Below are 15,463 nucleotides of genomic sequence, written 5' to 3' on the forward strand. Positions count from 1 at the left end.
AGAGTCTGAGACCAATTTGAATCATTATATGCCAAGAAAATGGGTAACCTACAAGAAATGGAAACATTCCTGAACTTGTATAACTCTTCTAAATTGAATAATGAAGAAATAGAAAACCTGAATAGACCAATAACAAGTAAGGACATTGAATCAGTAATAAAATGTCTTCTGTTGGTGGAAAGTTTAGTGCCTGATGGCTTTAGTACTGAATTCTACTGTACATTTAAGGAAGGACCCACTCCAATTCTCCTCAAACTACTTAAGAAAATTAGTGAGAAGGGAATATTTCTAGACTCACTAAGAGGCCCTCACTATCCTGATACACAAACCAGAAAAGGACAGAACAACCAAAAAAGTAAGAAAACTACATGTCAATATTATTTTTTGTTTTACTTTATTATTTTTAATTGTTTTAATTTTTAAAATTTTTAATTTTAGCAAGCAGTCCACTGAACATGGCACTAAACCTCTCTCCTTCCCAGGCAGGATCACTCTGAAAGGCAGGTGCGCTTTTCATTCATCCTCTCTTAGCAAGAGATGCCTGTTCCGTGCTGGAGTTAAGTCTGAGCCCCTCTTTCCACACCCTGTTCCTGGATACATCAGCAAGACCTCGCCTGAATAGAGCTGAGAAACTCGTTTAAAACAGGTAGAAGTGGACTGGGGCAAGGGGGACTCTGTGGGAGGAGGAAGGGAGAAGCACAGAGGGCCCAGGAAGGCATAGGGGGTGAGGGAGCAGCTGGTGTTTCTGTCTCTCTAAATATCTGGGCTTCCTGCTACCCCAACCCTGGAGGGCGGGGTGGGGGGTGAAACTAGATGCAAGGAACTCTCGGGCCCTCTGGCTGTTCAGTCCAACCCTGCCAACCACCCAAAGAGGAAAAAAAAAAAAAAGAGAAGAAAACCCACAGGGGCATAAGCACACCCCTAAAACTCAGAAAACTCGTTGACACACTTCTCGTTGACGGCGATCCAGATCGCTTCCTCCTCGTAGTTGTCAAAGTTATTGGCATCCCCAGGACCTGTGAACTTCGGGATGAAGGGAGCGTCCACCTTCTTCTCATAGATGGCGGTCCAGCCGGTTGTGGCAAACCACTTGTGGTTTTTGATGTCGCCGACTCCGTTCCAGAGGTTCCCGAAGCGCTTGGTGACGTCCACCTGCAGTAGGCTCCGCAGCAGGTCCCTGAGGTCAGAGCTGGGGGAGGGAAACCGCACCTTCCCAGAGACGATCTTCTCGTAGACCTGGATCAGCTGGTTGGCCATCTCGTAGGTGAGCACCCCTAGGGCCCACCAGTCCATGGCCTTCTTGTATAGCCTTTGCCCAGGATGATCTCGGGTGCCAGGTACTTCGGGGTCCCACACACTTGGGTCCAAGTGCGGACCCCTCACGCGCTTGGCAAAACCAAAGTCTGTCACCCACAGGTAGCCCTGCTGGTCGATGAGAAGGTTCTTGGGCTTCAGGTCGAGCGAGTGCAGGTACTGGAAGACCAGGACGATCTGGGCGGCATGGAAACAGGCATGGGGCTCTGAACCTTCCGACGTGTCGTAGGTGGGAGAACATCCCCCCACCAGGCACATACTTCATCACCAGGTACAGGTTGGAGTTGTCCCTGAAGGAGACTGGAGTTGATGAGGAATGGAAAGTCGATCGCCTGCATGAATTGTTACCTATGAAAAGGTGGTGAACTAGTTGGAAGAGAAAAAGACTCTGACACAACAGAGAGAGTAACTACGGAGAGCAGCTGCTGTCCTTAGTGCTGACTGAAAAAATGAGTAAGGGAGAAACAGAAGCTTCAAAGAGAGGCCCTGTAAAGCTATGACTTAGCCCTCTGGGAGATGGCAGAGATTTTCCACAGCCACATCAGCTGCCACAGAAGTTGCTGGGAGTCACTCACCAGAACCACAAGAACAATGTGCTCTTGTGTTGAAGAATACTGATGAGGAAATCAGCTTCACATCAAACTGATCTGCCATTCCTGGGACTGGGATCAGCCATGCACCCCACAACTTGCTACTGCAGAAAAACAAACAGAAAGAAGTGGGTAACTTCTCCCTCCAGTCTTGCAGTCTCCTTTGAGAGACCCTTATTGTCAAAGCATAACAAGGCCAGCTAGAAAAGAAATTTGATCTGTATGGTCTAGCTTCAGCATCCCAAAAAGGAGGGTGATTTGGGACTGAGAAGCAATAAATTAATAATGAAGATACTAAGGATTTAACATGGTATAACTACACACATGGAACAAACTAAAAATAAAAATAAAATATATACTAAACAATTTCATGGAAATAAATTTTAAAATGTTGATGAAAGTTTAAAAAATGCAACTGACCAGTAACTGATACAAGAAGAAATAGAAAACCTAAACTGTCCTACAATTAATAAAGAATTAATACTTGAAAATCTCCCTGTGAAGAAAATACCAGGACAAGTAAGTTCCATCAACATTAAGAAAAAAACCACTCAAATCCTACACAGTTTCTTTCAGGTAATAATAACAATAGGTTCATGATAAGAAAGATTATATTTTCAAATTAGTTGGAAAATGATAGAAACTGAAAATGAATGAGGATAGTATGAGAAGTAAAAATTACAGTTTTTGTCTCCCTTGACAGCATATAAGCCAATGTTCTAAACAAACTACGGTAGTCCTCTCCTTACCTGTAGTTTCACGTTGTGCAGATTCAGCTACATGCTGCACTGTAAAATAAGATGTTGAGAGAGAGAGGCAATATTCACTTAACTTTTATTATATTGTTTTAATAGTTCGATTTTATTATTTGTTATTGTTAATAACTTTCTATGCTTATTTTATAAATTAAACTTTATCATAGGTGTGTATGTATAGAAAAAACATAGTATATATAAGGTTAGGTACTCTCTTAGTTTCAGGCATCCACTGGGGTCTTGGAATGCATTCCTCACAGATACGGGAAGACTACCGTGTCAGAAAACTAAATCCATAATAGAAAAAAATCTAGAATGAAGCCAAGTATACATAAAAAATATAACACAATAATTAAATGTGGTATATTATTTTATGGAAAATTTACTGTGCAGTAACTAAAATAAAGAGATTATAGCTATAATCTACAGGGGAAGAAGGGCAAGAGGGAGAGAGGAACCATGCAGTATAGCTATTACAATAAGAAAAAGACTAGATTTTGGGTTAAATCCTAACTCTGCCACTTACTAGCTGTGAGACTAGGAAGTTTACTTCACCTTTCTGAATTTAGGTTGCCTCATACATAAAATTAACATCGACTTTGGAGCACTCTAAGATGATTAAATGAGATTTTTTTTTAAGTGCTTAGCAGCTAGTAAGTACTCAATAAATTATAGCTATGCTTCCTATATGTAACAGTCTTTAATCTTTTTATTTATGAACATTGATGGAACACCATTATTTACCAGACTATGTACTAAGCTATACAAATAAATAAAACAGATACAATACTTGCCTTTGTGGCATTTATACTCTAACAATGGAGGAGAGGCTAAGCAATCACATAAATGGATATGAATAAATAAATTATAATAAGAAAGTAATATGAAAGGTAGAAATTTATTTAGATTGAGGGAATCAAGGGAAGTCTTCTCTGAACAAGTGACAGTCAAGAGATTTCTGAAGGATGCTTTTATATCTCTTTATGTTAAAGTGTCTTATAGGCCAGGAGCAGTGGCTCACACCTCTAATCCCAACACTTTGGGAGGCTGAGGCAGGAGGAATCAATTGAACCAAGGAGCTTGAGACTAGCATGGTCAACATAGTGAGACACTGGGGGCTTGTACCTGCAGTTCAGCTACTCAGGAGGCTGAATGGGATAATTATTTAGGCCAGGATGTTGAGGCTGTAGTGAGCTGCGATTGAGCCACTGCACCCCAGCCTGGGTGACACAGCAAAACCCTGTCTGTTGTAAAATTTAAAAATATATATTTAAAGAAGTAAATGAAGTGTCTTATTCAGCTAGGTCCCTTTCAGCCTTTAAATCTCAGTTTAAATGACATTTTCGTAGCTTGGAATTCAATATCTACTGAAAAATGTATGTTAATATTGCCATGTGACTATTAAACTCTAAATACTTATTAAAATTTTCAGATTTAAATGGCTTATTATTGTGTTTTACACATAGAAGGTGATCAGCATAACCTTCTCAACATTAGAAAACAGCATTTAGAAAATATATGCTAGATTTCCTACCAATATATTCCTCAGCACTTATAGGTTTACTTAAAAAAAGAAAAAAAAGAAAAAAAATCCAGTTATAGAAACTTAGGAAAGCACATTCAGAAAATAGTGATTTAAGATATTAAAAAATTAATGAAAGCTGCAATTAAGGCCTTCCTCCATAAATTGCAAATTATAATCATTCAGCCTTTGGTTATATAATCCTGACTAGAATTACTTTTGCTTTTGGACCCAAATCCCTAGAGTCTTATGTTCTTGGCTGGAGCAGACAGAGTAAAATTATTGTGTGTGAACCTCCTAAATTCTGAATACAGCATTTTCTCACTTACCACTCTCACAGGTCTGCAAGGTAATGGGAAAGAAAGAAAAAGAAGACTGTTTGAACACTGGGTCCATTAAAAAGCAAAACATAAAGTTCAAGTTGCATCTTGAACTTAATCAGTTGTGATAGTATTTTCCTTGAGCTAGATAAAAGAAATTTCTCTGGATTTAGGCACTAGTATAAGCAGAGATGAAAAAGTGAAGCATTTACTTAGAAACTTCTATTCACCTTTCCATAATAACTAATCACACTGATACGGAGCCTAAAGCAAAAGGAAAGTGTTTTAATACGTGCTTAATAAAAATCTCCTACTTAGAACATTGGATTATACATCAAAAAACTAATGCTTCCCAAGAGACTTGTACCATCTTGAGGATGTAGCTCCACACTGCTGCACTTGCTTTTCTTCATGCTGATGCAATGCAGGGCTTCGTTATAGGATAGATGAGAAGAAAAACACAGAAAATGTGAAAGTAAGATATTGGAATTGGGCCAGAGATTTAAAACTAAGAAAAAAGACAGCAATATTCTAAACCTTGTAGCTGCCTTCTTCACCCTTCCAAGATACAAACACCAAAGCAGTCAAGCAAGCAAAATACTTCCAGATAAATGAAAATGATATGCATTTGGGTTCCTTACTTATATGCATGGAGGATTTGCCTATTAATTTAGTTATGCTTTGAAAATTGAAGTTCTGTCTCCTTGTGGAGGCATTTAACATCAGTGGTTAGTTCTGTCTCTACTTGTGTATATCCTGGGGCTGAAATAGAGTTTAGGAGAGCATTCCATATCACTTTCTGATTCTGGAACTCCTTGGATTCTACCATCTCCTTTAACAATAATGATTGGGAAATAATTATTGGCCCCTTAGAAAGCAAAATTCAGAATTCATTGGTTTCAATAAATGAGATAGTTCTTGTTATCATGGTCACTGAACAGACTTCAAGTTCCCATCGGAGGTAGGGGGTGGTAAATAAGTGTGTGTGTGTGCATATATGTGCATGCATGTACATGTGTGCAAATGTGTGTGTAAACCTCAACTTGTACTTTGGCTTAGGAAGAAAAGCTTCTCAGTTTCCATTAAAAAATAGGTACTTTTTTTTTTTCATATGCACACATACAAACACACACTTTTTTTTTTTTTTTTTTTTTTTTTTGAGACGGAGTTTCGCTCTTGTTTCCCAGGCTGGAGTGCAATGGCGCGATCTCGGCTCACCGCAACCTCTGCCTCCTGGGTTCAGGCAATTCTCCTGTCTCAGCCTCCTGAGTAGCTGGGATTACAGGCACGCGCCACCATGCCCAGCTAATGTTTTGTATTTTTAGTAGAGACGGGGTTTCAACATGTTGACCAGGTTGGTCTCGATCTCTTGACCTCGTGACCCACCCGCCTCGGCCTCCCAAAGTGCTGGGATTACAGGCTTGAGCCACCGCGCCCGGCCTTGAACACACACTTTTAACTTTCAACTTTGTCATTCTGGGCAAAGAAAAGACGTGTGAGCTAATGGTAGTGAGGATGGCTGCCAGTCACCAAGACTGTTGCCCACCTTCAGCCTTTTGGCAACAACATCATCATCATCATTATTCATAGTCACAACAGAAAATAATTAACATGTCTTGAATCTCATCCCGCAAAGCCAGAGACACTTTAATTAGGACTTTATATATATATATATGTGTATATATACATATATATATATGTATGTATAATTGATATACGTGAAATAACATACAGTGTGGTCCATGCTAAGGCAAGGAATCAGTGAGATACAACTAGAGCTTTATGAATACTGCCAACCACACAAGATAACGCAGATTTTGTGGCAAAACATGCAGCTTCTTGCATTCTATCATCACTGGTGCCCTTCATCTTGGCACCCCCACTTCTTGCTGTCTTCCCTATCCTTCTCCCACAACCCTGAAACCAACCTGAAGCTGCCAGTTTCCTCTGTGGTTGATCTTTCATTCCCTATTTGCAGCTGAAAGACCTGCAAGGGTCCCAGTCCCACCGTGAACTGTGTGTTTCAGAAAACCGCTGGAGCCCTGACTGCTCACAGAAGTCACACAGATGATTGAGTTAATACACATTTAAAAGGCTCGTTTCATGATCTTGTGTATCTTTTCAAGTGCATATAGAAAAAGTCCTGGGAGTTTACTTCTTTATTTAACAAATGTTTCTCATGTATCTACTATGAGGAAGCCATTGGACTATTTCCTGGAGACATAAACTCTATTCATTCTTCTTCATAAACATTCAGCTGGAGCCAATTACTAACATTAAAATCATATCATTCATTGCCATTTTTTCCCTTTTTTTCCGTACTGTATTTCATGACTCTTATACATGAACATCCTCCTTTTGTTCTTTCTCTGCCTAAGTACAAGCCATTCTTTTTCTCCTCAGCTTTATTGAGGTACAATTGAAAAATAAAAATTGTCAATATTTAAGGTATGCAATTTGACATTTTGATATACATATACATTGTAAAATGAATTGCCACAATTAAGCTAATTATTATATTAATCATGTCACATAATTATGATGTTGTGAAGTGTGATAAGAACACTTAAGATCAACTCTCTTAGCAAATTTTAAGTATACAATATAATATTATTAACCATAGTCACCATGCTATAGCTTAGATCTCCAGAACTCATTCATCTTGTATAACTGAACCTTTGTACTCTTTGACCAACGTTCCTAATTTCCCCACTCCCAGCCCCTGGCAACCACCATTCTCCTCTCTGCTTTTATGAGTTCAACAAAAGATAACAATTGTTGGGAAGGATATGAGAAAAAGGAACACACAGTTGTCGGGAATGTAAATTGGTATAGATATTTATGGAAAACAGTATGGAGATTCCTCAAAAAATTAAAAACAGAGCTACCATATGATCCAGCAATCTCACTTCTGAGTATATATCTAAAAAAATAAAGTCAATATCTCAAAGAGATATTTGCGCCTCCCATGTTTATAACAATATTATTCACAATAGCCAAGACGTGGAAACAACCCTAATGTCTGTCAACAGATGAAAGAATAAACTGTGGAAAGTATGTATATATATGCCTACAAACACAATGGAATACTATTTAGCCTTAAAAAAAGAATATCCTGCCATCTGGGATAACATGGATGAACCTGGAGGACATTATGCAAACCGAAATAAGCCAGACACAGAAAGATGAGAACTGCATGATCTCACTTACATGAGGAATCTAAAAGAGTCAAACTCATAAATGCAAGCCATTCTTAAAATCTCAGTTTCAATGCCAAGTCCATGAAGTCCTCTCGGATAACCCTAATGAGAAATAACCTTGCTTTGATAAAAAATTCCAATGTCTTTATTGTTTGTTTCACTCATAAGGGACATTACATAATCTTTTCCCCTGTAGTGTGGGATAGACCTAGTGAATTATTTCTAAGGAACAAAATTTGGCAAAAGTGATACAATATCACTTCTGAGATTAGATTATAAAAAGGATGGCTTGCATACCTCTGTCTCTCTCTCTCTCGGTCTCTTGCTCGCTCTCACTCTTGCTCTCTCGCTCTCTTTCATAGAAGCAAATTGCCATATTGTGAACTGACATATGAAGACATATCTTTGTGCTGATAAACAAAAGCCAGTCTCAGGCCATAACTAGGGAGGAATTGAATCCAGCCATCAACATTGTGAGTCAGCTCAGAAGTAGATTTATCTCATTTGAGCCTCAATGTAACTATAGCCCCAACTAACATCTTTTTTGTTTGTTTGTTTGTTTTTTTTTTGAGATGGGGTTTCACTCTTGTTGCCCAGGCTGGAGTGCAATGGCACGATCTCAGCTCACCACAACCTCTGCCTCCCAAGTTCAAGCGATTCTCCTGCTTCAGCCTCCCGAGTAGCTGGGATTACACACATGCGCCGTCACGCCCGGCTAATTTTGTATTTTTGGTAGAGATGAGGTTTCTCCATGTTGGTTAGGCTGGTCTCGAACTCCCAACCTCAGGTGATCTACCTGCCTTAGTCTCCTAAAGTACTGGGATTACAGACGTGAGCCGCTGGACCTGGCCCCAGCTAAGATCTTAATTGCAGCCACGTTAAAGAGACCATGGGCCAGAGGATCTAGCACATTCATGCTTGGATTTCTGACCCACAGCAAATGTGAGATAATTGTTCTTTTAAACCATTAAGTTTATAGATTCTTTTTTACACAGCAATAGAGAATTGACTCTAACCTGCAAGTGTAGCTCTTTGTATAATAGAGTATTTCATTCATTCATTCATGCATACATTCATCAAGTATTTAGTGGGTATCTACTATTCTTTCTTTTAGGTGCTGGGTTAGGCAAGGTGAATCAGATTTCGACTTTGCTATATATTATATATGTTGTTATACTTACATATATAATTTAAAAATATAAAATGGACATCAATGTCCATAGTTGCATGTCTTCTCTTCATTTAAGCCCAAACCTCGTAGGATGGGCCTTTGAAAATATCTTTTTTATGAGGTGCATATCAATGCATCAATGAAGAAGTTAAATAAATAGTTAAATAAATATTTAAATTTATTACTCTTCTACTGATCATATTTTGTAACTGATGGTTACATTTATCTTCATACATATAATTCTAGTCTCTGAATATTTCCATAGGATAGCTTTCTAGGAGTGATCTTATTGGACAAATGGACTTTGGGCATTTTTAAAGCTTTTAATAACTTTTCAAGTTTTTCTACCAGCCATAAACTGGTAGAGGATGTACTAGTTTATGTTTTCTGCAGTAATGTATGAGTAAGCATTCTCCCAAAGTTTTATTTTTAACATCTACACATGGAATCTTAGGTCAAAGTTAGAAATGACCATGCAAAGCAACCTAGAATAGCAAGTTTTAAGCTTTTCACTCCTGCAGTGTGTTTGGAAACACTGTGGGCTGTGACAGACAAATGAGCTTGAAGAGCTCAAAGGGTTTTTCCTCAGGTGTCCTGAGATATTCTCATTGAACAGGCATTGGGTTTGAAGGCTCTTGCTCAAGGTAGACACTTTCATAAATGTTACACATGAATGACTGACTGCATTGGACTGATGATGATAAAGGTGAACTCTAAGAGAAGACACACACACACACACACACACACACACACACACACACAGAGAGAGAGAGAGAGAGAGAGAGAGAGAGAGAGAGAGAGAGAGAAACAGAGAGAGAAACAGGATTTTCATTTACTTAAGCCAAATCTTCTGTGGTTGAATACATCTGCTGTTTTTCCATTGAAAATAAAACATTTTGGTTGGATGTGAAAATCTATGTCATGAAATGCCCCTAAGAGAACAAAACATGTATCAGGTGTTAATGGATGTTATTACTAGAAGCAACATTTTTTTCCTTTCTTTTTTTTTTTTTTTTCCCCTGGCTCTCATTCAACCATAGTAAATTTTAATATGTGTGTCAGGTTTCCTGCAATTTATATAAAATGAAACTCTTTGGGGAAGATAACATCCGAATGTCCATATGATTTCATGCTGCCATCTCAACTTAGATCTAAAGCTAATGTCAGTTTCTTGTACTTTCTTCTGGGGAGATGTCAACAGAATATGCTGGTTCAAAATAAATGTGTTCCTGTGACCGGTATTTCTGATGGACCTGGCTGTGTTTCTGCTCCAGCAATCACCCCCTTCTGTGATCACAAGAAAAATAGGCCCATCTTTTAAGACAGGAATAATTTTCACTTCACTGAGTACTGTTTCTAAAGTTGTTTTTAGTATCAAAATCTATTGGTTATTCTTCTGTCATATCATATTATGCAAAGAAGTTTACTGTACATTTGATTCCCAAAACAAGTCTTGAAGTCTAATGGAATATGATTGGTTCTTGAAGATTTCAGAACCAAATAATTATTTCTCTTATTTTTCTAGTCTTCTGAATTTGCTTCTCCCAGCTATCATTCTTTTGCTTTTTTTTTTCCTTTTCTTTTCTTTTTTTTTTTTTTTTTTTTTTTACCACCTGAGGGTTGATATATACATACTTGGAGGCATCATGAGATATACCACCAATGCATATTGAGAGAGTGTATATTTGGACTAAAATAACTAGAATGGTAGAGGATGTCAGTCCGTAGTCAATAGATGACCACTGAAATAGCCATGGCTTTGCTACTTGGATAAGTCAAAGTTAGGAGAGCAGATAAGAATGACACTGTCTTGGCCGGGCGCGGTGGCTCAAGCCTGTAATCCCAGCACTTTGGGAGGCCGAGGCGGGTGGATCACGAGGTCGAGAGATCGAGACCATCCTGGTCAACAGGGTGAAACCCCGTCTCTACTAAAAATACAAAAAATTAGCTGGGCATGGTGGCGCGTGCCTGTAATCCCAGCTACTCAGGAGGCTGAGACAGGAGAATTGCCTGAACCCAGGAGGCGGAGGTTGCGGTGAGCCGAGATCGCGCCATTGCACTCCAGCCTGGGTAACAAGAGCGAAACTCCGTCTCAAAAAAAAAAAAAAAAAAAAGAATGACACTGTCTTTCTTCAAAAGGCTGAGTGTGGTCAGGTGGGCACGTGGAGCTACTTGTGTTGTATAATAGAGTAAAGGGAGCTAGTATCAACAAGCAGGTTCTACCTCCCAAATATCTCTTAAGTCTATTTCTCTTCATCTCAACTCCCCTCCGCTCTAGTGTATGCCATTTTTGTCTCTTGCTGGACCACTACCACAGCCTCATAAGTGGTCTCCCCAGTTCACTTTTGCTTCCCTCCAATTCATGTCTTTCCCTTGCTTAAAACGCTTCAATAACTTCACATCACTTTAAATAGAGTTCAGAGTCTTAGGTGGCCTACCTAGACCTGAATAATTCTTTTTTTTTTTTTTTTTTTTTTTTTTTGAGACGGAGTTTTGCTCTTGTTACCCAGGCTGGAGTGCAATGGGACGATCTTGGCTCACTGCAACCTCCGCCTCCTGGGTTCAGGCAATTCTCCTGCCTCAGCCTTCCGAGTAGCTGGGATTACAGGCACGCCCCACCATGCCCAGCTAATTTTTTGTATTTTTAGTAGAGACGGGGTTTCACCATGTTGACGAGGATGGTCTCAATCTCTTGACCTTGTGATCTGCCCGCCTCGGCCTCCCAAAGTGCTGGGATTACAGGCTTGAGCCACCGCGCCCGGCTGATTCTATTCTTTCCCCGCTTCCAGTCCCACTGCTTTGCCCCTTAGTCTTTGCTTCTCCTGTAGCGGGGTTCTTTGAGGAGGTGAACACTCATGCGGCTAGATAACTTCATGCTGCAGCCTTGGCCGCATACTTAGTTTCCTTCCTCTAGTTCTGGAAACTCCGGATATGTTTATCCTTTGGTTGGAACTGCCCTTTCTTCTTCAAGCACTTCCTTGGTGTTCCTCCTTGTGCCATCTGACCCATACTTATCCCCTGGGCTTCATGCAAGCTCCTCCCTTCCTCTCCAGCTATTTCCTCTCTACTCCTTTTCCCGTGCTTTTCCTGGAATTATGTACACAGTGTCTATTTTCCCAGCTTCCTGAACACTCTAAAGGAAGATGCTGCTTTTCTTACCCACTGCTATGTTGTAGCACCTACAATAAAGTATTTCTTTGCCAGGAGGTGCTTACATAATAAATAAATAAATAAATGTTGAGTGAAAAACTAAATAAAAGGAAAGAATAAAATGAAATTTTATTTTTTCTATTTGTAACTACTCTAACACTGGAAGTTTTTAGCTGATAAATTGGACACGTTTTTGGTGGGGGTGTTGTCCTTTACTAGAAGTATTCCCATAGACACTAAAAAACCCCGCAGCACTTCCGGAGGCCCCTGCCCAGACCTTCGGATGATAGTGTCTCCGGAGGACACCTCGGCTGGGCCTGTCGGTCGTCAGTGGGCTGTGCTTCTCCGGGTTTTCTCGGTCACCACGCAGCAGGTGTTTGCTGAGCGCCTCTGGTGTGGGGTGTGGCAGGCACTGGCTGATCAGGCAGAAAAGCCCAGCCCTCCTGGAGCTCACCTGGAGCGTCCACAAGAGAGAAAGAGGCGCAAGACAGCCCCAGTGGACAGGAAGGCTAAGGCCTCAGCGATGCTGGACTCCCCAGCGGAGGTGAAGACACAGCCTCGGTCCACATCCCCCAGTATGCAGCCCCCACCGCCTGCCACGTCCCAGGGAGCCACCTCCCCCTCCCGCCCCTCCTTCATGTCACACACACATCTAGAGGACCGGCCTGCAGCGCTGTCCTACCGCCGTTTTCATGGCTGCTTAAAATAGTCTATGGTCTGTCTCTTGATGAACGGCAGGAGCCCCTCGCCGACAGCCATCGGTGCACCGTCCACACCCAACGGCTTCAGCATTGGCCCGGCCACCTCGTCCACAGCCTCCCTGTCCACACAGCACCTGCCCCCAGCCTGCGGGGCCCGGCAGCTCAGCAAGCTCAAGCGCTTCCTCACCACCCTGCAGCAGTTTGGCAGCGACATCTCCCCGGAGATCGGGGAGCGCGTGAGCACGCTGGTGCTGGGCCTGGTGAACTCGACGCTGACGATCGAGGAGTTTCATTGCAAGCTTCAGGAGGCCACCAACTTCCCTCTGCGGCCGTTCGTCATTCCTTTCCTGAAGGCACGCCTGCCCTTGCTACAGCGGGAGCTCCTGCACTGTGCCCAGCTGGCCAAGCAGACGCCTGCCCGGGACCTGGCCCAGCACGAGCAGCTCCTGCTGGACGCCAGTGCCTCCTCCCCCGTCGACTCCTCAGAGCTGCTGCTGGAAGTCAACGAGAACGGCAAGAGGAGGACGCCCGACAGGCCCAAAGAGAATGGGTCGGACCGTGACCCGCTGCACCCCGAGCCCCTCAGCAAACGGCCATGCACCCTGAACCCTGCCCAGAGCTATAGCCCCAGCAACCGGCTGGCACAGCCCACGCTGCCGCCGCACTACCGCCTGGAAGACACGGCCGTGGCCCACCACTTCCGAGAGCCCTACCGCCACCCGGACCCCCAGGAGCTGCGGGAGCGCCAGCGGCCGCTCGCGGTGCCTGGGTCCCGGCAGGAGGAAGTGATCGAACACAAGCTCACAGAGCGTGAGTGGGCGGAAGAGTCGAAGCACCTCAACAACCTCCTGAACTGCATCATGGACATGACGGAGAAGACGCGGCGCTCGCTCACGGTGCTGCGCAGGTGCCAGCAGGCTGACCGCGAGGAGCTCAACCACTGCGAGCGGCGCCACAGCGATGCAGAGGACGTGAAGAAGGGCCCCACTCCCGCCACCGCCCGGCCCCGCAGCAGCTCTGCCGGCCCTGAAGGGTCTTGCTAGACATCCCCCGGGAGTTCCTGCCGAGGACCCTCACCGGCTACCTGCCTGAGGACATCTGGAGGAAAGAGGAAGAGGCGGTGAATGAGGTGAAGCCCAGGCGAGGTCAGAGCTGCAGAAAGCCGTATCGGACGCAGAGCGCAAAGCGCACGAGCTCATCACCACCCGGCGCGCCAAGACGGAGCGGGCCCTGGCCAAGGCCAAGCGGCAGGCCTCCGAGGACGCGCTGACTGTAGTCAACCAGCAGGAGGACTCCAGCGAGAGCTGCTGGAACTGTGAGTGGAAGGCCAGCGAGACGTGCAGCGGCTGCAACGCAGCGCGCTACTGCGGGTCCTTGTGCCAGCATCCGGACTGGGAGAAGCACCACCACGCGTGCGGCCAGAGCCTGCAGAGCCCTGCGGCCTTGGCGGCCGATCCAGTTCCCAGACCGCCCGACACCGCCAACGGCCTGGACCCCTCCCTGCCCATGGGTGCTGCCAGCCCCAGCGAAGCCGGCTCTGCGGGGGACCTTCTCGCCCCGGCTGCCCCAGCCTGCCTGGCCCGCTGGACGCCGTGCCCCGCTGACCCGAACGGCCCCCGATCTGCTGGACACAGTACCCTGCTGACCCCACCCAGCTTTGGGCCCTCCAGATGCCCGATGCCCGGCCCGCCAGACGCTGCGCCCTGCCCGGCCCCGGGGAGCCGACCAATTAGAGTCAGTGATGCTACTGCCCCTCTCCAAAAGAAGACAGAATCAACAGAACTGCATTCAGTGCACCTGCCTCAGCTACCTGATGATTCCACGCACAGACCTCCTGGCCGCCTCTCTCCTCAGGCAGCCTCAGAAGCCTCGACTGAGCTTTAGATGGCAGAGCGTTGCCGCAGGAGCGTTGGCTCTGCCCGCCTCTTTCTCTTCCTTTTTCCCTCTCCCCACCCCCCCCTTCTCTATCTTTTCCCCTCTTTCTCTGTGACTATCACACACTTTCTCTTCAATGATAAGTTCTAATTGGTGGCTTACATTTTCAGCAAAGAATTTTGGGGAGTTTCGTTTGTTGGCAAAAGAACTACTCAAAAATGGACAAAGAAAACTGTGGGGGCACTCCCTCTCCTGATGGAAAAGGGGGAAAGAAAACCGATTTTATAGCAAGAGATCTGAGCGTCAGCTGGGCCCCTCCCCCAGGGGCCTGAGGCAGATCCTGGAAGACGGAAAGAAAGCTTTCAGTTTCTGATTCAAGAAGCATTACTGGTTTCAGATTTTTTTTTTTCCCTGTAATGTTAAACTCTTTGGCTTTAAGTAAAAATCCAAAAAGTTTTTTATAAAAGCAAAGGAAGCATGCTTGTGAACTACTTTGCTGGCTAGCCAGCCAAGGATACCGGACAGACCTCTGCTCCAAAGGAAATCCAAAAAAGCAAACACAAGAAATCAAAATCCCCCCCCCCCCAAAAAAAAACAAACAAAAAAAAACCAAACCTCTTACTAGAAACAATGCAATGGCATATAAAAGACCTAGTAGGATAACTGCACTGTATCCTTTAATTGCTCTTCCAAGTCAGGTGATTCAATGATTTGTAAATTATTTTGAAGCTGTGTTTGGGGGCTGGAGGAGAAGTAATGTGAATAAAAAGATTAGTAAGAAAGAGATTAAACTTTTAGCTAAAGATGAATGATTTGAACATCTGGTTCTCCAATTTGCATGAGAAGGTTTGTGCATGTATGGATG

At 43.5% G+C, this 15,463-nt stretch overlaps 2 pseudogenes; one reads left to right on the forward strand and one right to left on the reverse strand.

Annotated features, from left to right (window-relative positions):
- Nucleotides 1-842: 842 nt before the first annotated feature.
- On the reverse strand, nt 843-4,919 carry LOC101050990 (cAMP-dependent protein kinase catalytic subunit gamma-like; annotated as a pseudogene).
- Nucleotides 4,920-12,545: 7,626 nt separating this feature from the next.
- On the forward strand, nt 12,546-15,174 carry LOC101040694 (protein CBFA2T3 pseudogene; annotated as a pseudogene).
- Nucleotides 15,175-15,463: the final 289 nt, after the last annotated feature.

Source organism: Saimiri boliviensis, chromosome 1 (assembly GCF_048565385.1).
Source record: "Saimiri boliviensis isolate mSaiBol1 chromosome 1, mSaiBol1.pri, whole genome shotgun sequence".
Lineage (NCBI taxonomy): Eukaryota > Metazoa > Chordata > Mammalia > Primates > Cebidae > Saimiri > Saimiri boliviensis.